Source organism: Gorilla gorilla, chromosome 6, assembly GCF_029281585.2.
Source record: "Gorilla gorilla gorilla isolate KB3781 chromosome 6, NHGRI_mGorGor1-v2.1_pri, whole genome shotgun sequence".
NCBI classification, from domain to species: Eukaryota; Metazoa; Chordata; class Mammalia; order Primates; family Hominidae; genus Gorilla; species Gorilla gorilla.
In genome coordinates, this window is record NC_073230.2 from 132,796,343 (window position 1) to 132,820,490 (window position 24,148).

General features: G+C 37.4%; 1 protein-coding gene across 2 annotated transcripts in view; it reads left to right on the top strand.

Annotated features, from left to right (window-relative positions):
• Positions 1-24,148, top strand: part of LOC101150470 (hyaluronidase-4) — a 121,506-nt gene that overhangs the window by 13,479 nt on the left and 83,879 nt on the right. For both annotated transcript variants that reach the window (XM_055347351.2, XM_063708756.1), the window contains exon 2: positions 9,713-9,805. The gene's annotated coding sequence lies outside the window, so the exon portion shown is untranslated. The remainder of the gene's footprint in view (positions 1-9,712; positions 9,806-24,148) is intronic.

The following is a 24,148-nucleotide window of genomic DNA, read 5'->3' on the forward strand; positions in this document are numbered from 1 at the left end:
TGTGAACCACTGTGCTGGCTGAAGGCACCATTTTCATGAGGGAAGATGAGGTTTTGGAGAGGGACATGTCCTACATTTTGGGGCAGCACACACTATAGCACTGGCACAAAGAGTTGTGAGGTGCTCTTTGGATCTCTACACTGCAGATTTGGGATATATTAGGAAACATGTCTTTTGACAGTGATGATGCTTCCCTTCAAGTGGCTTCTCAGCCAAGGTTGTTGAAAGGATTGATTGATTGTGACTATGGGCAAAATACCCCTGAAAACTCTCAAAAAATAATTATGGTGAAGGGGAATTTTGCAACAGACCATTATCCTGGGAAATACGTAGGAGAATAAGAAGCTCACCAAATTCAAGTAATTACAGTTAATAAAAACTCCTTGGCACTCCCAGATAATGAGACCATTTTGAAGCCATACACCACCACCATTGTGTCATTTTTATGAAAGAAATTCTCTTACCATTATTTATTCTTGCTCTGTGCTGAATGGTAGCCACTAGCCACATGTATCTGTTGTCTACTTGAAATGTGGCAGATTTGAATTGAGATGTGCTGTAAGTGTAAAATACATACTAGATTTCTGAAACAGTATAAAAAAGAATGTAAAATATTCCTTTTTATATTGATAACATATTGAAATAATAATGTCTTGGATATATTGGGTTAAATAAAACATATAACTAAAATTATTCATATGATTCTTTTTACTTCATTTTAATGTGGCTAATAGAAAATTAAAAATTATACATGTGGCTTGCATTATACTTTTGTTAGACAGAGTTGACTGATATTTAACATTTAAGTGCTAAATCATATGCTGCTTATTTTACTTTTTAATTCACACGTGCAAAAAGTTTTGGCTTGATAAAATTATACACTCCTTGAGGATAGGTTCTGTGTTTCTATTTTTCATTATTCCAGATGCTTAAGCACTGTTAGCACCTGATTTCGCTATATACTTGTTGATTTGAATTAATTTAAAAATATTTTTTTTTATTTCCATAAAACTGTGAACCACTTTTAGATGGTGTCCTAGATAAGTGCATTTTGATTATAAACAGAATTTTGTATTGTTATAAAAAGCATTCAATTCAGAAAATGTGCTAATGAATAACAGAATTATTTTAATTCCATCATGAGTTTATTTTTCCATCTCCTTGTTTTATACTTCTAAAATGAGAAATTTAAGAAAGAAATCAGGGCAAAATTCTTCATTAGTTTTTTTTTTTTGCTTATTTCTATAAGGTTTTATTAATTTATAATTGAGAGAAATATTAACTGAAGTTCTAAAATTCTAAATTATTTTTATTTTAACTACTTATTTTGAAATAATTTTGTCATAGAAGGCTTGTAAGAACAGCACAAGACAACTCCTATATACCTTTCAAGCAGATTTATCAATTTTTTTTGCCACATTTGCTTTACCATTCCATACCCATCTATCTATCTATCTGTCTGTCTGTCTGTCTGTCTATCTATCTATCTATCTATCTATCTATCTATCTATCTATCTATCTATTTATCTATCTATCACCTGTTCGTATTATTTCAGGAGTCATTTGAGAGATAGTTGCAGGCATTATACTTCTTTACTCCAAAATACATCAATGAGCATTTCCTAAGTGTATTCTTTTATAAAATCATAATAAAACGATCAATTTCATGACATTTAACACTAATTCAATGCAGGTATCCATTATACAATACGTATCTAAATTTTGCCAATTGACGGGGGTTCAATTCAAGATCACGTCTTACATTTAATTGCCATGTCTTTTTTAGTTTCCTGTAATCAAGAACAGTTTCCAGCCTTTTTTTTCCTCTTTTATCTTTCATGACAGTATTATTTTTAAGAGCGTGGGCCTCTTAAATTTAAATAATTTTTCATTGTTTCGTACAGTGTCTTTTGATGTGAGTTTCCTAGTGATGAGATACAGGTTATGAATCTTTTGGCAGGAGCACAACATAAGTGAAGTTGTGATCTCGGGCGCCACATCAGGAGCACATGATGTTAGCTTCCCATTTTGGTGATGCCAGCTTGATTAAGATGGTGTCCACAGATTTTTGTACTGTAAAATTTCAGGTTTTACCTTTGTAATTCATAAATAGTAGAGAGACACTTTGACAATTGAAATATCTAAATATTCCTTTTCAAATTTTTACCTAAATTTTTAGCCCAGATTGATGAATCTTACATGAATTAATTACACTTCCTCATACTCTTTAGCCAAAGCAATATATTGCAACAGTTTAAATGCCAAAGTAGATATGAGAATCCAAATGAATTCTATTAAGCAGACATTGAAGAGATTTGTAAAAATGTAAAACAATGCCACTCTTCTCACTAGCTTTTTTGTTTGTTTGTTTGTTTTGGAAAAATAAATATATTTACATACAAATATGTTACCCATGTCAATATGTAAGAGGCTTATATAAGATTCCAGATTCCACATTTCAACTAAACTTTATTGTTATTTTAAAATGAATTAATAAAGATTTTAAAAAATTTCTCAGTATTAATTTCTAATCTAGTAAACATCAATAGATATAGCCCACATAAACCAAAGCTCTCTAAAGTCCTCAACAAGTTTGAGAATAAAAAGGGGTCTTGAGAAGAAAAAGGTTAAGAACTATTGTCCAAGACCAAATGAAATGCTGATATGAGTGCTACAACCTAACATTTCTTGGGGCAGTGACAATGAAGGAGAATTGAAACTGAGATTTCCAGAGTGCTTGCCCTTTGGACAAAAGCATCTTTAGGAAAGGCCTGATATTTTCCATAGAACATCTTTAATAATGCACATAATGTAATATTTACAGGTGAAATAATATGATGTCTGAAATTTGTTTTAAAATAATATAATGAAAATAATGGTGATGGTGGTGGTAAGGGTATAGATGGAATAAGATTGTGCTGTTAATTATTGAAGCTGCATGATTGGTTCATGGGGATTCATTATAAAATTCTATTTTGAGTATGTTTGAACATTTTCAAAATAAAAACATTTTTAAAGTTTTCATCTCTAGGTAAACTTTTTAATAGTATAAATTTAGGAGAGAATCAAGCTTAATTTTCTCAAATGTTATAATTATTTAAAAATTTTGTTAATTATGGTTTCTTGGATTTACATAGTACTTTTCTTCTGTAGAGTTCAAACTGATTCATCTTGGCTGACTTTTAAAATATGAGTAGTCATTATCTATTTATTTGGTCTTTTGAAACATCTTAGGGAAGTTTGCAAAGTAAAAAAAATAAACACATCAAATACAGATAAAAAACTATCATACAATGAAAGTAAAATTATTGCATTTTTGGAATTAGCTGTAATACAGTATATGTTGCTTGCATGCAAATTGCATAATTCTCATTAAGACTGTAGGCTCTAAAATCAGTTAAATTTGAATTTGATTTCTGGCTCTCCTACTTTATAACACCTGTAATAACAGTAATAATAATAGAAATACTAACAAATCCAGTATTTGTTGATCTTGAAATGTGACAGGTTTTGTGCTAAGTCATACTGTAAGTTACTTTTGGTGAGTAAATAAGCTGCCTAAATATATATTCGCTAAGAATTTCATCAGGATTTCAAAACCAGGGTGCCAGATCATCGTCCTTGCTCTTACCCACTGCACTACATTGCTCTTATCTTACCAGCTAAGTGCTTTGCCTAAGTTATTTAATCTTTATCAGCCTAGTTCCCTATTTAATAAAACAGGGATAAAAAAGTATCCACTTCATAGGCACAAGGATTACCTCAGATAATGTACAGAAAAGACTGACACATGGCTGTCACATAAGAATATAAGGAATGACAGTTAAGATTATTTTTATTATTCATTTTTCCTCACCAAGTAGTATAGCTCCCTTAGAATCATCATCTAAGAATGTATGAAATCATCTGCACAGCCAAATACAAAATATCTAAGAGTAGTTTTAGAACTCTGCCTCCAATATGGTTGCCACTGATCACATATGCACTTGAAATGTGGCTAGTCAGAATTATGATGGGCTATATGCATAAAATACACACCAGACTTCAAAGATTTAATATGAAAAACAAAAGTATCTCTTTAATATTTTTATATTGCATGTATATTGAAATAATAATACTATGAATATTTTGAGTTAAAATAGTATTAAAATTAATTCTACCTGTTATTAAACAAAGTTTAAGTGGCTCTTAGAACCTGTAAAATCAAATTGTGGCTTTCCTGTTTCTATGGACAGTGCTAGTCTAGAACCTGGGTTACTTCATAAATGGCAATTTCTTTATGAAGCTTTTTCTTTGAGGTAGGGTTTCACTTTATATCCCAGGCTGGAGTGCAGTGGCAAGTTCCTGGCTCACTGCAGCCCTGGACTCGTGAGGCTCAAGAAATCCTCCCACCTCAGCCTCCTGAGTGGCTAAGACTACAGGCACGCCATCACCATGGGCTAATATGATGCTTCCCCTGCCTCCGCCTTGCATTAAAGCCTGAGATACTGCTGCCTTTCCATAGTTGAAATCATTTACAATGTGGTTAATATGAATAATACAAAAGAAAAAAGAGGTTGTTGACATATATGATCTTAGTATTTTTGGTGGGGTAGACTCTAGGCAGGAAGCCAGCATTCTTCAATCATCTTCCTAACTGCTAAGTGAGAAATTCCATTGTGTATTATTCTTCCCCAACCATACAACCTTATCACTCAAATTATAGTTTCAGGAAAAGAGCTATAAGAATGGTGAGAATCCTTGAGCTAGAGAACATATCATTATGTTTAAAATGCAAGTAATCTTCCTCTTGATATTATCAACACATATACTAATAGCAAACGGGTATTGACATAAAATAGTTTTATCTCTTGGCCATATTGATTTAGTTTTTTTTCAAAGTGTATTTAAAAAAACCGTATAAAAGTAGGGTGACCATACATCCTGATTTTCCTGGCAGGATCCCAGTTTACACCTGTTGTCCTGGCATAATTATTAACTAGCTCTCCCTTTCACTTTCAAAAGTGTTTCAGTATGGACAGTAAGTTTCATGGTTCACCTTTCATAAGATCCTCATTGATGGTAGGATTTCTTGATTCAACAAGCTTGGGAAATAAATCATATTCCATCTCCCTCTTAGAAATTTACAACATGTACTCGCTTCTGAGAAGTCATATAATAAATGTTTTTAACTTAGTGTAACTCATTTCCTAAATTTATTTCATTATTGAAACTCCCTTTTTTCCTGTGACACATATAACATCCCACAGAACACACTTAAAATTAGTTTAACCATATTTAGAATTTTTCAATGCCAGGTTTTTAACTAACAGGTTTCTACCATAGGAGGAATAACAATTTTTTATCATTATGTAAATAATATATAATCTTTTGATTATATATTTATAAATCAAATATAAATATAAAGTCAAAAACGTTTGACTTTTTCTAAAGTGTTGCATTGATATGAGCAGGTATCTGCTTAAATAAATTTTTTCCTTTTATTCATGATCAGGAAATCTGAGTTTCAGCTAAATTCAGTTAATTTCAATAAATATTCATCCCATGCTTCCTACACATCAAGCCCTGGGCTAGTACTGATAATGCAAAGATGAATCAGACATGATCCTTTATGGATTAAGTTGTATAGAAAATGTGGATTAGTTTGCCTTCTTTATGTTGGGACTTTTTTCCCTAATTTTTATTGATTGGTTGTTTTCATAATTGCATTTCTACTTCTCATCATATTATCAACAGTCTGTGAAGGTTAGTAGAATTAATCTAGTGGTGGAACACACATGATTGTATTAAGAATTAATAGTTAAGTGATATAACAAGACATAAATGAAGTGATATTAAAAATAGAGATGGAATTACTCAGTTCTCCCCAGAATCATTGAAAAGGATTTCACTTACGAGGTCCTATGTGAGTAGAGCCTTGAAAAAAATTAAAATGCTGACAGACACACAGAGAGTATAAGTATTTCCAGGCCAAGAGAGTTGTTTGCACAGTTCCAGTAGAGACCGTGTAAGCCCATGTTCCATGCTGCTGGGAACAGGTTAGAGTGATGGGGGGCAAATATAAGTTTAAAAAATAATTGGGAACCAAACATAAAATCTGTTTAAATATGATTTAAGGAGAATGAAGAAACGACCTATGATTTTAACGACTAGACTTTATGTCGTTGGTGAGTACCCTTCAATATTGGACAGCCAACTCTTTAAGAGCCTGATGAGAAAATTTCATTGGCGTGTTAAATGTCTACCAAAGAAATAAAAGTATGCTAAGTTACCACCACATAAAATAGCTTTTGGTCACTCCCTTTCAATAAAATAATTGTCATAAAATGTGTTTGTAATCTAATCTTACTATTTTAGCAAGAACTTCCTCCAGAAAGTACTTAGTCACTGTGTACATGCGTGTGTGTGTGTGTTCATGTAACAGCGACAGAGTATATTTGTAAAAGAGAGTTTAATTCTGTTGTTTGAATATCCTTCAGTTTCCCATCTGTATAGTAAATAATTTTCCTGGTATTTTAAAGTACGTCAGTCTTGATTTAAAAAGAAACTCCTTAATTTCAGTATATTTGTTAAAATAAGATGTTAGATAAGTGAGTTCAAACTATGTCTAACAAACATATTAGTCAGAAATTTAGCACAGACTTTGTATACTACATAATAGCAATATCATAATTGTTTTTCAAAACTCTTGAGATATTGATAATCTAGAACTTTACATTTTTCACCAGTTGAGAAGTTGCTTAATACAACTAGAAAATGTGACATAAGCCTCACACTGACCTCACTTAATGACCAGCCAAAGGAAAACAGAAGTTTAGAGGCTTTACAGCTGCTGACACAGAGTCCTTGGAAAGAATTATTTTGGAATATTCTTACTGTTGCTAAAGAAAGGAATTAGAAGGTCAGAAATAGGAAACCAGGAAGAAAACAAGCTTGTCAGCATTCAAAACTGATTACCAGGGAATTACTTTCTGGTTAAAAATCCACAGTGTTTCAGTAACTTTATTTAGCAATGTTTTTCTCAAAGGACTTTCATTGCATGTGTTTTGCTACAAATAAATTTGCTTACCTTAACTCTATAAAGAGCTAAACAAACCACATCTGCTTTTATCTGAATTTGCTAGTTTTCACCACCACTACCAATTCCACTGAAAACAAGGAGCCTTCCAGGATGTGGGAAGGACCTTGGTAGTTGCAGGTTGGATTATGTGGTTTTTGCTTTTGTTACTGTACATATCTTAGAGTAAGTCAGGTATCAAGCTGTGTGACCTCTAGAACTAGCAACTAGAATCCTTCTACTGTGTTAGGGAGTTGTATGTTGAGTGTTACAAAGAGAGAAGTGGTGTTTTTCTGATCAAAACCAGCTGGATAATTTATTTTCATTCTTCCATTTGCCTTGACACTTGTACCATAAACAATTATTGAAAAATTAAGTACATATATATTTTTTGAGACAGGGTCTCTCTCTGTCACCGGGCTAGAGTGCAGTGGCATGATCACGGTTCACTGCAGCCTCCACTTTCCAGGCTGCAGCCTCTACATCCTGTGTTTAAATGATCCTCTGGCCTCAGCCTCCCAAGTAGCTGGGACTACAGGTGCACGCCACCATGCCTGGTTATTTTTTTTTATTATCTGTAGAGAAAATGTCTCCCTATGTTGCCCAGGTTGGCCTCAAACTTTGGGGCTCAAGTGGTTCTCCCACCTTGGCTTCCTAAAGTGCTGGGATTACAGGCATAAGCCACTGTGCTGGACCTAAGTATTTGGATTTCTTTAAACAAATAAAACATGTCTCACTTGGCTAGCTAGCCACTCTACCTGTTATATGAGGCAGTGGGCAGTCCATGAGTTGAGATTCGGAAGGGCTGCACTCAATGTTCTACTTATTTACTACTTGATTAACCTTGACTAAGGCAAGTTAACTTTCTTAGTCCCAGTTTCACCATCTTTAAGAATGGGGATGATGATACATATATTGTAAAGAAGTGATCAAAAGAGATTGTATATGCCACGTATTTCATGAAAATAATAATGTGCTGCACTCTGCTGTACTCCTTCATCTCCCATCCCTTCCACAAACACATTTTTACTTCCCTTTTGCTTCTTTAAGTTCTTTGAACTCAGAGCTGGATTAAGGCATGGGACACATGGACAGCCTCAGCTGAGTGCCAACCTATAAAAATTCTACCCAGCCCTGGATTACATTGAAAATACGTTGCCAGATAATGCAGGCTTTGATTTGCTATCCTAGGCAAAATGTAAATTTACATTTCCTTTCCTGGCAAAAGAAGCAAGCCCTTCAGTAGAAACAAGAAAACAAAACAAAACAAAACAAACAACTACAACTCCTTGCTAGAATCACCTCTCTTTTCTGAGCTTTCTTGCACACAAGCAGTTACAAATAGCCAAAATCCCAAGGTCCAAAATGCAGGCCATAATACTGCTTAATAGGGACATGATTCACCTTTTAATTTAAAATTTTAATCTCTGAATATGCTTCCAACTAAGTGGTCACATTTTTTGAAAATACAGACTGTGCTTTAAGCAGAAGTCAATCAGTAAAAAAATTTGTTTTTATGTACAACTTTTTATTAATATAATTTTTCACACTCTACATAAGTGCTCAAAAAGTAGTTTGGGGTGAAAGAGGTTTCAAATCACTTGGTTGCCAATGATGCTGAGGTTTTCTTGCACTCACTATGATTTTTCTACGTATTTCCACCTCCACACATACTATCCTTACTCCACTTTGTTCACTACTTATCTTCTGACCCATTTGAAAAATCAATTCATCTATGATACCCTCTTTTCTCTGTTATTTCCCTACAGGGAAGTACGATGACTCCTTGATTCTAGAACATCAGCTTTATTTTTTTTTTGAAAATCAGAGCCAAACAAATAGAATATTAAAAGTATGCATCAGTTTTAAGACATGTTCCAATGGGGAAGCATTAAAGTAATCAAACAAGTTTTAAAATCTAGTAAATGGGGTAGTTGCTTTGTCTGCCACAATTGTGTTGCAACGCTAGCACATAATACATTCTCTATTTTGGTATGTATCACAAGCTATCTATCTATCTGTCTGTCTATCTATCTATCTATCTATCTATCTATCTATCTATCTATCTATCTATCTTTCATCTATCTAAACTGTAAAGGGTATGAATTTGGTTCATGAGACTTGGGTGAATAAAGTCTGCATTATTAACTGGGCACGGTGGCTCATGCCTGTAATCCCAGCACTTTGAGAAGCCGAGGCGGGCAGATAACCTGAGGTAAGGAGTTCAAGACCAGCCTGGCTTACGTGGCAAAAACCCGTCTCTACTAAAAATACAAAATTTAGCCGGGCATGGTGGAGGGCACCTGTAATCACCACTACTTGGTAGGCTGAAGCAGGAGAATCGCTTGAACCAGGAGGCAGAGGTTGCAGTGAGCTGAGATTGCACCATTGCACTCCAGCCTGGGCAACAAGAACAAAACTCCGTCTCAAAAAAAAAAAAAAAAGAAAAAGAAAAAGAAAAAAAAAGCTGCATTACTTTATTTTGAAAAATCAAAATGTATCTCACTCTGAACTTCCTTGTCAACATGACTATGATTTACTAGAGGGCCCTTCCTTAGCATTGCTCAAGATTCCCTGGGGCATTATATAGTTATCCCATGTTATCATGAAAGAAAAGATTCTTTTACATTAAAATTTTTTTTTTTTCTGTGACAGGTCAGCTGAGGAGAGGAAAGGATTCTTAGCTTGCGTTCACTCCAGTTGCCTAATGTCATGCCCATTGCTCAAGCCCATGTGGCCTGTTTGAAGGTAGGCTGCCCTGCTGCTTGTGAAGTGTCCTCCTCCATGCTCAACTCAGCCCTAGCAGCCTTCTCCAAAGCTTGCAAGGCCATGGCAATATTGAGTCACCAGCCATTTATATGCATGTCTTATCAGCAGTCCTACCACCTATTGGGATTCTGACTGGGAATAAGACCCAAGTCCCTACCCGCCTTAGGAAATCCTCTCTATGGCCCAGTCAACCCCATCATCAATTTCAAACAATAACCTCACCTTCTGAGGAGTGGATTAAGGAAGCATAATCTTCCTCAATGCATCTGAATCCCAAACAGTTTAATTTTGTCCCTAAGAGTTCAGTGTCTGTTTATTGAGTGGAGGAGGGGCAATTGCAATGACAGCAAACTTCATCTCTTTGGATGAAAAACAGAAAAAGAGATAATTTTTTTAACCATGGTGAGTCAACAGCAGGGAAATCCAAAAATAGCATTAAGCAACAAACACAACTTACCAGTTGGTTTGTTGTGTGCCCATCCCCTCTCAATAGACGTGGGTCTTGAGGATAAGAGCTTTGTTTCTTTATAAATGGGTCTTCGGCACTCAACATAGTACATGTTATCAGCCAATAAATATTGGCTCAATGGCCAGGAGAGGTGGCTCATGTCTGTCATCCCAGCACTTTGTGCAGCCAAGGCAGGAGGATCACTTGAGCCCTGGAGTTCGAGACTAGCCTGGGCAACACAGTGAGACCTCATCTCTACTAAGATAAAATTTTAAAAATTAAGCTGGGCATGGTGACACACACCTATAGTCTGAGCTACTTGGGAAGCTGAGGTGGGAGGAATGCTTGAGCCCAGCCTGGACAACATAGTGAGATCTTGTCTCAAAAAAAAATGCTCAATGAACTGAATGTATTGTCGGTTACTATTTGTGTCTTCTAGAATAATTCTGGTCTTAGAAACTTTTAGATGCATTAAAATATGAAACTAGTTGAATAGAACTCAAGGACAAATCTCTGTTCTTCAACCATAACGTTTTGATAAATTTGCTCCCAAATGAACAAGGAATATTGGTTATCAAATATGCTAAATTAAAATTTTAAAATTCTGAGATCTAAAATAGATCTCAGCTCTGCTTTTAACCCCTGAGAAGTCATTCTATCTCTTTGTACCACTGTGTCTCTTCACATATTGTGAAGTTACTAAAGTGTTCTGAATTTAGATGAAAAGTACACACTGTTCATGGAGGGCACAGGAATATTTTTGAAAGTAAAATATTTGATGGGTACACAGACACTGGTACTTTGCTTTTGTTACATATTTAGCAGTTAGTTTATATCACTGACAAATAGAAAGAACATTTCATGTGAGAACAAGGAAGTACCTTGGTTACTGTGCAGTTATCAGTGTACACTTCAAAGCCTGTGCTATTTTACTACCTCTGTTCGTAAAATTCCTTCATTAAAAATGTAATTGTAAGCCAATTTTCAAGCTTGTTCTTTAGATAGCTAAAGCCCCATGCTGCTGCTTTTCATCCTTTCTCTATCTAATAAATATTCACCACCAGACCACCACCATGCATTAAAGATTACAGTCACTCTGATAGAAATTACTTATAGGACTTGTTATGGCACAAATTAGAGAGAAGAGATTGAATTCTGGAGACTGAAATGACCCATGAAGGTGTATTTATCCAGCACATATTTATGAAGACATCTTCACCAGGAGCCACAGTGGGCTCTGATAAAAGCTATGATTTATCAGTAAATGCTACCCTCAAGAAGATTGTTATTTCTAGAGGTGGAAACAACACAAACACACAAATAACTATAATTTAGGACCTGAAGTGATAAATAGTATAAGATGAATGGAGTTTAGGAGCGGTAGTGACCATTTTCAGCTAGAGGAATTGAGCATTTCAGCTTAGAAGAGTCATTGAACTATGCCTTAGAGAATGGACTATAATCCATTTGGACAAGGGCTGACTGGGGAGGGAGGTAACATGATGCAAGGAACACCTTGAACAATGACATACACTCTGACCAGGAGAGGCAAATCAACTGCTTCAAACAATAGTGAATAGTCATGTGTCATTGTATTTCCTGCTTGGGTATATAAAATGTGCATATTTCATTGAAATAATGAAAGGTATAATTATGAAACATATGCTCTGTTATTTGCTACTTCATAAATATTCAAAAATGACCAACAGAAAATATATTGAGAGTAAAATAGTACTTTCTGAAGTCCTTTTAATTGCTTTCCACATTTTTCTTGTCAAAGTAAGCTGTTAGCTCAGCTATTGGATTAGTCAGAGTTCTCCTGAGAAATAGAACCAATAGGACGTATACATGAATACATATATGTATGTATATATATATCCATATACACATAAGTACAAACACATATATGTATGTGTATGTGTATGTGTCTGTGTGTGTATATATATATCCTATTTGTTGGACAGAGAGATTGAGAGCCAGAGCGAGAGTGAGAATGAGTGAGCCAGAGAGAGAATGAGTGAGCCAGAGAGAGAGAGAGATTGTAAGGAATTGAATCACACGATTATGGGGGCTGGCAAGTCTGAAATTTGAAGGGCTGTTAGGTAGGGAAAATTCTGGCAGATGTTTATCTCACAGTCTTGAGTCTGATGCAATTTGGAGGCAGAATTTCTTCTTTGAGGTGGGGGAAACCTCAGCCTTTTCTCTTAAGGCCTTCTACTGATTAGTTGAAGCCCACCCACATTAGCCAATTCAAGTTGACACATGAAATTGACCGTCAGAGCTGTCATGAATCATGAAGACATGGCAGTAATGAAAACAGGGGAAACAGTAAAGTCTTTCCTTTGCTTACACAGCTCATTATGTTTTGTAAATGTTTTTGCATATATAATCATTAAAAGCTCCTGTGAGAAAAGAAGGTAGCATATTATTATAAACAGTTTCTAAATGACAAATCTGAGGCACAGAGAAATTAATAATCTGGAAGTTTAGGGAACTAGAAGTGGCACAGCTGACGTTAGAGTTAGAACTGATGTCTTCAGATTCATTATCTAGTGTTCTTTCTGTTGTGCCATCTACTAGTTCCAACCCAAATTTCTATAGCATTCATTATCTGTAACCCTCTCTTGAAACTCAGTGCAAAGTACCTTTATGGATATATATTCTGTCTATCCAACTAAATTCAAAGACATGCCTTTTTATGGCCAACCATATTATGTACTACATATAATTGAATATGAGTAATTTTTTTTTAAGATGGAGTTTTGCTCTTTCACCCCGGCTGGAGTGAAGTGGCATGACCTTGGCTCACTGCAACCTCTGCCCCCCGAATTCAAGCGATTCTCCTGCCTCAGCCTCCCAAGTAGCTGGGATTATAGGCACCCACCACCACACTCGGCTAATTTTTGTATTTTTAGTAGAGACAGGATTTTGCCATGTTAGCCAGGCTGGTCTTGAACTCCTGACCTCAGGTGATCCACCCGCCTCGGCCTCCCAAATTGCTGGGATTACAGTCAGGAGCCACTGTACCTGGCCTGAATATCAGTAAGTATTTTTTTCAAAGAATAAATTCTGCTATATATTCTGTTTATGCTGGTAACGATTTGTTTATGCAGCTTGTGGTGACAGGCTCCTTGAATTAGTTTTCACAGTATGTAGAACGGTGCCACAGTGTTTTTCATAAAGCTGGGAAGTCCGAAAGGCTTGAATTCCTTATATTTAAAAGGCGTATGAGTCATGTCAACATGGGCATGTTGTTCAACTTTAAGGTCTAATTTCTTTATCTGTAAAAAGAGAATGATAATAGAACTTCAGTAATTCATCATGTAAATAGAAAATTATTTATTGTCTGTGTAAAGTTATGAATAGCTTCTTGACACTCAAGATACAAGAGATGGTATGCTTCTTTATTTTCTAAATAAAGCCATCTCCAAATCATAACTTATCAGGGTCAATGATAAGCTCAATATCAGTGATTAATTGGGGTTATCCTCACTGGAACTTACAAAACCCCTGGGGCTTACGTATTCCCAGGAAAATGGGGAAGGGCCTGGTTCTTGGTCCACAGGGATAGCCATTTACCCCTTGGCTCCACTTGGGTGCTGTGCACAGGGCCATTTTGTATACAACCTTCACAGACATGGATGGCAGCTCAGTCTTCCAAATGTTCAACAGTAGTTGAGCATGGTTTCTTTGCCATGCACTGGAGACGGCCTCCTTGGGTGAGCTGGCCCAAAACTTCCTCAAAATTCCTCTCTGCTGACTGCTTAGTCACAAATGTCTTAAAAAGATGCTCAAGACATAGCATTTAATGGCCAATTCTCATATGTTCCAAACACCTGTTCCCATACAAGGACTTGTAACCTCCAGAATGCCAAGTCCAAGCACGTGAAGAAACTCACAATTCTCCCAATGTTTGCATCTGTGAAACCAACTGCAAGGTTGGGCCACTCTCCCAAAGCCTCTATTTTCGTCTTCTTTGGGACAGTCCAGTTTAATTTCTTCATTGGCTGAGAGCTTTGAAATGAGTCCTGTGAACTCTCACTCTGAGGACAAGGGAACTCTAGACCTCAAGGGCATAGAGCCCTGACCTCATTGTTTCACTGATGAGAAGAAAATAGGGGGAAAAAATCAAGATATCAATAAATTCTTCAGGAAGTCACACTGTTACACAGGCAGATCACATAGCGCATAGAAACTGCTCACATTAGGTTGCTTTTTATCATTATTTAGAACACTGTACGTGTTTATTGGTTATGCTCCACTGAATCTTCCACCTCTTGAGATGCCTTAAGTTGTGGAAGTAAGAGCTGGCTTTTGGAGTCAGACAGCTCTGGTTTTGATTCCTGGCTTTGCCTCTTATCTCTTTGCACTTAGGTAAATTACCTTGCTGAGGTTCAGTTTTTCTTCTGTAAAATTAATTGTGAAGGTTAAATGCACTGAACACAGATAGCTGTAGCTTTATCTGCCAGGGCATACAAATAGTCACATATATAATAATAGTCCAAATCTCAAGGCTTGGAGCCCACACCTGCTTGACTGGGTCTTTTAGTAGGAGCCCCTCCTGTTAATTTATTCTGTCTGGGAGGTCCCATGGGTGAGGTTTGCCCACAAGTTCCTTTATTCTCATGCTCTGTCTCATCCCCAGACTACTGATCTCTTGCTTTTCTCCCTCTCTGACTGGTAGGAAAACTCCCTTAGAGTCTCATGATCAGAGATGTTTTTCACAGAAGAGTTAGGGCCCTAGAAACAGATGTAACTGACATCCCAGCCTTCTACTGTCATAACACATTGATGCTCAGGGGGAAGGGAGTAATATCAGGTAAGGTCAAGCTTCCTCCTACCATCGTCCACTGCTCCTCTGACATTCAGGCAGGCTACCAGTTCAGCCTGCTCTTCCAGACCTCCTCTCATAGGCTCTGAGGTCCCTTCAGGCCAGCCTTTTTCAGGGGATCCCAGTCCCCTAGACTGGTGTGTGGATGCCTTAACACAGCTGGTGGACCAGGATTGAGCTGTCTTCTACAGCTATCCTAAGACCATGCAAAACAAGGTATGTGTCTGGGCATCTGTTTTGGTGTTTCAAAACATTCTCTGATGGTCAAGAAGCTTTGGAACTTTGTATAACAGGAAGCTGTGCTATCCGGGATGTACAGAGGGTCTCATGCCATGCTCCAAACTTGATCTGGTCCAAAATATTCCTTAAAGCAACTAGTGCTTGCCACACAATAAGCTACTCATTTTGCCTTCTTTGCTTAAGAACAATTTGAAGTATTTGCTAGACAGTTGTCTCTAAATATTTTGCCCTTATGCCTGTTTTTACAGTGATAAAATCTGAGACCCAAAGTTGTCTGGGTCATGTTATTAGATAGAACATCTCAGGACTTGGGAGATTACTATCTGATATGGTTTGGCTGTGTCCCCACCCAAATCTTATCTTGAATTGTAGTTTCCATAATCCCTAGATATCATGGGAGGGACCTGGTGGAAAATAATTTAATCATGGGGGCCATTAGCCTCATGCTTTTTTCATGATAGTGAGTTCTCACGAGATCTGCTAGCTTTATAAGGGACTTTCCCACTTTTGCTAGGCACTTCTTGTTGCTACCCTGTAAGGAAGGATGTGTTTGCTTCCCCTTCCCCCATGATAGTAAGTTTCCTGAAGCTTCCCCAGCCATGCTGAACTGTGAATCAATTAAACCTCTTTTCTTTATAAATTATCCAGTCTCAGGTATGTCTTTATTAGCAACATGAGAATGGACTAATACGGTAAATTAGCACCACAGAGAGTGGGGTGCTGCTGTAAAGATACCCCAAAATGTGGAAGCGACTTTGGAACTGGGTAACAGGCAGAGGTTGGAACCATTTGGAGAGCTCAGAAGAAGACAGGAAAATTTGGAAAAGTTTGGAACTTCCTAGAGACTTGGAGGGCACAGAAGGCAGGAAGATGTGAGAAAGTTTGGAATTTCCTAGAAACTTGTTGAATAGTTTTGACCAAAGTGCTGATCATGGTGTGGACAACAAAGTCCAGGCTGAGGTGGTCTCAGATGGAGATGAGGAACTTTTTGGGAACTGGAGCAAAGGTGACTGTTACGCTTTAGCAAAAAGACTGATGGCACTTTGCCTCTGCCCTAGAGAACTGTGGAACTTTGAACTTGAGAGAGATGATTTAGGGTATCTGGTGGAAGAACCATCTAAGTGGCAAAGTGTTCAAGAGAAAGCAGAGCATAAAAGTTTGAAAAATTTGCAGCCTGACAATCCGATAGAAAAGGAAAACCCATTTTCTGTAGAGAAATTCAAGCCAGCTGTAGAAATTGGCATAAGTAAAAAGAGGTGAATGATAATCACCAAGACAATGGGGAAAATGTCTTCAGGGCATGTCGGAGACCTTTGTGGCAGCCCCTCCCATCACAGGCCTGGAGGCCTAGGAGGGAAAAATTGTTTCCTGGGCCAGGCCCATCCCCTGACCCCCTCTGCTCTATGCAGCCTTGAGACATGGTACCCTGAGTCCCAGCTGCTTCAGCTCCAGCCATGTCTAAGAGGGGCCAATGTACAGCTCAGGCTGTTGCTTCAGAGAACATAAGTCCCAAGCCTTGGCAGCTTACATGTGGTTTTGAGCCTGTGGGTGTGCAGAAGTCAAGAACTGAGATTTGGAAACCTCTGCCTAGATTTCAGAGGATGTATGGAAACACCTGGATGTCCAGGTAGAAGTTTGCTGCAGGGATGAAACCCTCATGCAGAACCTCTGCTAGGGCAATGCAAAAGGGAAATGCGGGGTCAGAGCTGTCACACATAGCCCCTAGTGTGGTTCTGCCTGGTGAAGCTGTGAGAAGAGGGCCACTGTCCTCCTGACCCCAGAATAGGTAGATCCACTGACAGCTTGCACTGTGTGCCTGGAAAGGCCACAGAGACTTAATGCCAGCCCCTGAAGGCACCCAAGAGTGGAGCTGTACCGTGCAAAGCCACAGGGGCTAAGCTGCCCAAGGCCATGGGAGCCCACCTGTTGCATCAGCATGCCCTGGATGTGAGACATGGAGTCAAAGGAGATAATTTTGGAACTTTAAGGTTTAATAACTGCCCTACTGGATATTGGACTTGCATGCAGCCTGTAACCCCTTAGTTTTCACCAATTTCTTCCATTTGGAATGGGTGTATTTACCCAATGCCTGTACCCCCATTGTATCTAGGAAGTAACTAACTTACTTTTGATTTTACAGGCTTTTAAGCAGAAGGGACTTGCTTGTCTCAGATGAGACTTTGGACTTGGACTTTTGAGTTAAGACTCATTGTTAGAATGAGTTAAGACTTTGGGGAACTGTTGGAAGGGCGTGATTGTGTTTTAAAATGCAAAGACATGAGATTTGGGAGGGGCCAGGAGTGGAATAATATGGTTTGGCTGTGTCCCCATCCAAATCTCATGTTGAATTGTAGTTCCCATAATCCTCATGTGTCATGGGAGGGTTCTGATGGGAGGTAATTTAGTCATGGGGTATTTTCTCAAGTTCTTCTCATGATAGTGAGTTCTCACAAGATCTGATGGTTTTATAAGGGGCTTTCCCCCCTTTTGCTCAGCACTTCTTGTTGCCACCCTGTGAAGAAGGATGTGTTTGCTTCCCCTTCTGCCATGATTGTAAGTTTCCTGAGGCCTCCCCAGCCATGCTGAACTTAAGTCAATTGAACCTCTTTCCTTTATAAATTACCCAGTCTTGGGTATGTCTTTAGTAGCAGCATGAGAACAGACTAATATACTATCAATGAAACATATGCAGTTGTAAGTACGACTGGGTTGATCAGAAATGCTACTAGTGGAGTGTTTAGTTACCAAGGAAGAGGAAGAGTCACAGTACTGCATCATGGTTGGATCCATATAGCTTGGACCCAACATGTGAAAGATTCTTACCCCAATGGAGCAGAATAAAACTGGTTCCTTGAGTACTGTTTGACAGAGACACATAGGATAAGATGCTTCGTTTAAGAGTATAGGGTGAATCAAATAAATAAAAACCTTCCTCAGGGTTTATGAGAAAGCAGGAAGCCAATTGTTTGCAAACTATATTGCAGGGAAATGAAGCCTCTGTAAAGCTTGTATTTAGGTGAACTTTGAACTTTTGCCAATGCAAAGAATAAGCACTATTTGCAAATCCTCAGAAGGCACTGAAGGCACCAAGCAACAATTCAAACACAGAACAGCATGGATTAGACATCATGGGAACAGACAACTGTGGAGCCTCATAGGAAGAGTCATCCAGACCTGGCCAAACCTGAGACAATTTCTTCTGTCACTTGGATTTAGGGATTCTCTCAAAATCTTTAAAGAAGAGAATCTGGAAAAAAAATGTTTTTAAAGAAACACTTACATCGTGTTTATAAGTATACTATTAGCCTTTCAAGTTGTAATTATTTAATCTTTAAATCAACTATATGAGATGCTATCAGTTCTATTTATAGATTAAAAAACTGAGGCATAATTTGCCCAAGACAACAGAGCAAGCAACAACAGAACTAGGCCTAAAAATCAGGCAGTCTGTTGACACACAGAATTACCATATGACCTAGTAATTCCACTTCTAGGTACATGTCCAAGATAAGTGAAAACATGTGTCCACATAAAAACTTGTACACTAATGTTTATAGCAGCAGTATTCATAATAGCCAAAAGGTAGAAATAACCCAAATGTCCACCAACAGATGAATGGATAAACAGAATGTAGTATATATATACAATGGAATATTATTCAGCCATGAAAAAGAATGAAGTGCCAATACATACTACATACTACAGCATGGATAAACCTTGAAAATATTATATCAAGTGAAAGAAGCCAGTCAGAAAAGACCACATATTGTATGATTCCATTAATATACAATGTCCAAGATAGGCAAATCTATGAAGATAGAAAATAGATTGGCGGTTTCTTGGAAGTAGGGAGGTGATGGCTAAGGGGGAAACAAGATCTCAAAAAAAAGTCAGGATCTGGATCAAGAGTCTGTGCTCTCAATCTCTGGGCTATGCCCATCTTTCTTGATCACAGAAGCCTACTATCTAGGACTTCTTGCTGTATATATTCACATACCATAAAATACATGTGGTTTTGGTATTCATATGGGGGCAAAGTCAGGTAAAAAGTATCCTTAAGGTAAAAGGTTAAAAAGAAGCCTGGCTTAATGAGACTCAATCGTAAATGGATGAGTAACAGGTTCTATGAAGTTTTAGCATCTATTTGCTATGACTATTCATGTACCCTTCTCTTTTTATAGAAAAGGTCTTCTATTCTCTCATTGCTACTGAACATCACAGAAAAAGCTATAATAAAGTGTCAGGGTAAAATTCCAGAACAGGTCCATCACATTGCTGCTCTGTTGAACTAAGTAACCTTTTAGTCAAATAAAACTCCAAACTTAATTGCTCAAGGAAGCAACGTTAAAATTCTGAGAAAAATGTCAGCTAAGTAAATGGGACCCAGATACTTGAAAGCTGAAAAGCCAAAAACTTATTTTTCTTGCCTTTGCAAAAACAAAACAAAAATAAAAACTATTATTTCTGAAATTGGCTAACAAATAGATCAAGTAGATATGAAAAAGGATCCCCTGTTGGCCTCTGCTGATAAGTACTAAGTAAATTGGAGATTGGAGGCCCACACTAAGGCCTGGGCCTAGCATATGTAAACTTTTTTAAATTACTAAGGCATGTGGCTCCTTGACGATAATAGTCTCAGGTTATAAGTAACCTTCTCATCATTACTAGACTCTGCTTTAACTCACCTGGAATTCATACAAGTAGCTATCAATCAAAAATGGCAATTTGCAAAGTCATGCACTTTCTATTTATCAATGTTTTCTAAGAAAAGCATTTTGTTCCCCAGGTCTCAATTCCAAATTCTCAAAAAGCTTATATTTGAAAACTTAATTACACCTATGGCAATAATAATAATTTTAAAAAGTGCCCACAATTATAGATTCCTCAATAAGCAATTCCACAAATTTTCCTTTTATTTTACCCACCAGAGGGTGCTACTTCCTTACATTTCCTAAAGCTGTGGCCTGGCTTCTGAAGGAAATTTTTATGTTGTTTTAAGTACCCTGTGTTGATATTCAAATTGGCAACTTTCTGTTATTCAAGACTCTGTAGTGCAATAGGAATTTTGTAATTGGACACCTGTCAGCGGTAGTTATAGAGCTAGTTGCAACACAGTCAGATGTTTAAAGTCACTCTTGTGTATTTAAGCCAGAAGTAAGGTCAAGTGATTACAGGTCAGTTGTGGTTATAGAAACTATGCAATTATCAGAGCCTCCACCCTTCTACTTGCTCAGTGCTTTATTCTTAATAAGGGAAAGAGTAGGTGTGTTCCTTCATCCCATAAACACTGCTTCATTTAAAGAGAGAGAGAGAGAGATTACCTACAATGATCTTAGAACCATAATTTAGTCCTAAATAAAGACTTATAAAGATCTTGCACTATCCTTTTCAAACCACAAAATGTAAAGCCATCTCTAAAAATGGATAATCATATTATCATGAGCTTAAAAGCAACCTTAGGAAAGACGAAGCTGAAACTAGGAGTGGGACAGGTGGTTGGGTGTGTCAATCACGTTCACGGGGCTGACAGAAACAGATCAAACATGCCATTTACTCCCTTCCTGGCATTCTTGCAATGAAATGAGTGGATAGGACAAGTTCTGACTGATAGAATGTTTGTGGATATAAGTGTGTCCTTTCCAGACTGAGGTAGTGAAAAGTCCATGCAGATTTCTCTTTTCTCTTTCCCTTTAATAGAATACCCAAGGAAGTGGCATGTTTAGGATGAAACAGCTACAAGATGGTGGCAGCTAAGTGACTGTGTGGAACATAAAATTCTATTACTCTAGAGTATGGTCTAGGGGAGGGAAATAGGAAAGGAAGTAAGAGAAGTAACTGTGATCAGATTAGATAGAGCCTTGAAGGAAATGGGGAGCCATTGAAGAGCTTTGAGCAGAGGAGTGCCATGATCTGACTTAAGATTTTAAGAGAACACTACGCTTGCAACTAGACTGAAGGGGGCAATCATACAAGCAGGGAAACTTGTAAGAGGCTATTAAATAATTCAGGGCATCCACATTTATCAGAGTTAACTATATATCAGTAGACTCATTACAAACTCTTTTAGTATTGATAAAGTAATGTCATTTCTCTCTGACTGATTCACATTTAATGTATTTTCCTCTCTTTCTTCTCCTCATAGCCTTATGTAAAGACATTATTTCTTTATTGTAGATTTCCCTTTAATTTTCTGGTTAAAAGACAATCAGAAAAAAATTAATTTCATAGCTCCTTTTCAGCCAATATTTTCAGTTCCCTACTCTTTTATCAGCAGGCTCATTTTTCTAATCTTTTTGAAAATATAATACTATGGAAGGTATTTTATAAAGGTAATTTATAAATTTATAAAATTATAAAATAAAATTAAATTATAAATTATAAATTTATAATTTCAAAATAAAATTTATTTTGAAATTACACTGAGGCTGGGCACAGTGGCACATGCCTGTAATCCCAGCACTTTGGGAGGCCAAGGGGTGTGAATCTCCTGAGGTCAGGAGTTCAAGACCAGCCTGGGCAACATGGTAAAACCCTGTCTCTACTAAAAATACAAAAAATATATATAAATTTAAATGTTAGCAACATTTTGCTAACATTTTTGTTAATAATTTTTCATTTACTCATTTTGATTCCGTGTTTCTTGTTCTTTTTGCTCTTTTTATCAGACATGTTTTTCTACCAAGGAATGACTGCATTTTAAACAAGGTCTCTTATTTACTTCAATTCTAATATGAATTTTTGTTTGGATACATTATTTGGTACATGAAATCACTATTAACTTAAAATAGAAGTCTTGCCTGGACTTGGTAGCTCACGCCTGTAGTCCCAGCCCTTTTGGAGGTTGAGGTGGGCTGATTGCTTGAGCGCAGGAGTTCAAGACCCACCTGGGCAACATGGTGAAACCCCGTCTCTACTAAAAATACAAAGCATCAGCTAGGCATGGTGGCGCGCCTGTAGTTTCAGCTATTGGAGGTGGGGCTGAGGTGGAAGGATCGCTTTAACTGGGTAAGTGGGGGTTGCAGTGAGCCGAGATCGCGCCACTGTACTCCAGCTTGGGCAACAAAGAGAGACTCTGTGTCAATTTTTTTATTTTATTTTATTTTTTTTTGAGACTGTCTTGCTCTGTCACCCAGGCCGGAGTGCAGTGGCGCGATCTCGGCTCACTGCAAGCTCCGCCTCCCGGGTTCACGCCATTCTCCTGCCTCAGCCTCCTGAGTAGCTGGGACTACAGGCACCCGCCACCATGCCCGGCTAATTTTTTGTATTTTTAGTAGAGACGGGGTTTCACCGTGTTAGCCAGGATGGTCTCAATCTCCTGACTTCGTGATCCGCCCACCTCGGCCTCCCAAAGTGCTGGGATTACAGGCGTGAGCCACCGTGCGCGGCCTAAAAATTAAAAAAAAAAAAAAAAAAAAGTTTTTCTTTTGATAGCTAAAATATCAAATAAGTATATCATCTTCTATGGTCTAATTAGAATGCAATCACTTCATTTTCTTGCATCTTGAACAATTCCATCTAGTGTAATACCGATTTAAAATCTCAATGTAATTTTTTTCTCTCTTTTTTTTTGTTTTGTTTTTAGACGCAGTCTAGCTGTGTCACCTAGGCTGGAGTGCAGTTGTCTGATCTCGGCCCACTGCAACCTCCGCCTCTCGGGTTCAAACGATTCTCGTGCCTCAGCCTCCTGAATAGCTGGGATTAAGGCACGCGTCACCACGTTGGCTAATTTTTTTTTTGTATTTTTAGCAGAGACGGGGTTTTACCATGTTGCCCAGGCTGGTCTTGAGCTCCTGACCTCGGGAGAGCCACCTGCCTTGGCCTCCCGAAGTGCTGGGATTACAGGCGTGAACCACTGTGCCCAGCCTCAATGTAATTTCAAAATAAAATTTATTTTATTTGGTACATGAAATCACTATTAATTAAAAATAGAAGTTTTTCCCAGGCTTGGTGGCTCACTTCTGTAATCCCAGCACTTTTGGAGGCCAAGGTGGGCTGATTGCTTGAGCGCAGGAGTTCGACACCCACCTGGGCAACATGGTGAAACCCTGTCTCTACTAAAAATACGAAGAATCAGCCAATGAGAATATGGTCAATTTAGGCATTATTCATATTATTTCTCATTCACTTTTGGTTTTCTTATTGAGACAGTTAAATAAATCTTGTTAAATCTACTAAAACTTTTTAAAAATGATTGTCTTTTAAATTTATGTAGAATTGAGTGGGAGTGGGAATAGCATTGAGTTATTAATCCAGAAAAGGAATACTGATCTGTTTTCTATCCATGTACTTTAATATTCAATCAAAAATAGGTAAACTATTTTAAGGTACTCATTAGCTTGAACCATAAATTACCTGAGGCCTTTTCTCTCATGAGGAGAAAGGATGAAAAAGTAAAAATTGACTTATTGAAGATGACTTAAATCCTAAAGTTAAATTAAAAAATACTAAAACCTATTCTTATTTCTAAGCAGTTTAAATGTTCTCTATAAAAAATAAGGTAAGTAAATGTATCTTATTTATTTGATTTCATCAATTTTATTTCATGTTTGATTTTATAATCTTTTTTCAGTGTCCTAGTCCTCAATTTTGCAGGCTAAGTAGAAGTTATTACAAAACTTCTATTTTCAGTATTATACATCTCTTGAGTCTACAATTGCTACATATTTAGGCTGCTCATATAATTTATTGTCTAAATTGGGACAGTTTGGGGTATTAAAATGTGCACTACTAATTATCACACGAGGGCAACAGGTGTAAATTGTGATTCTCCCCACCAAACCAGACTGCCTGGTCACCTATAGAC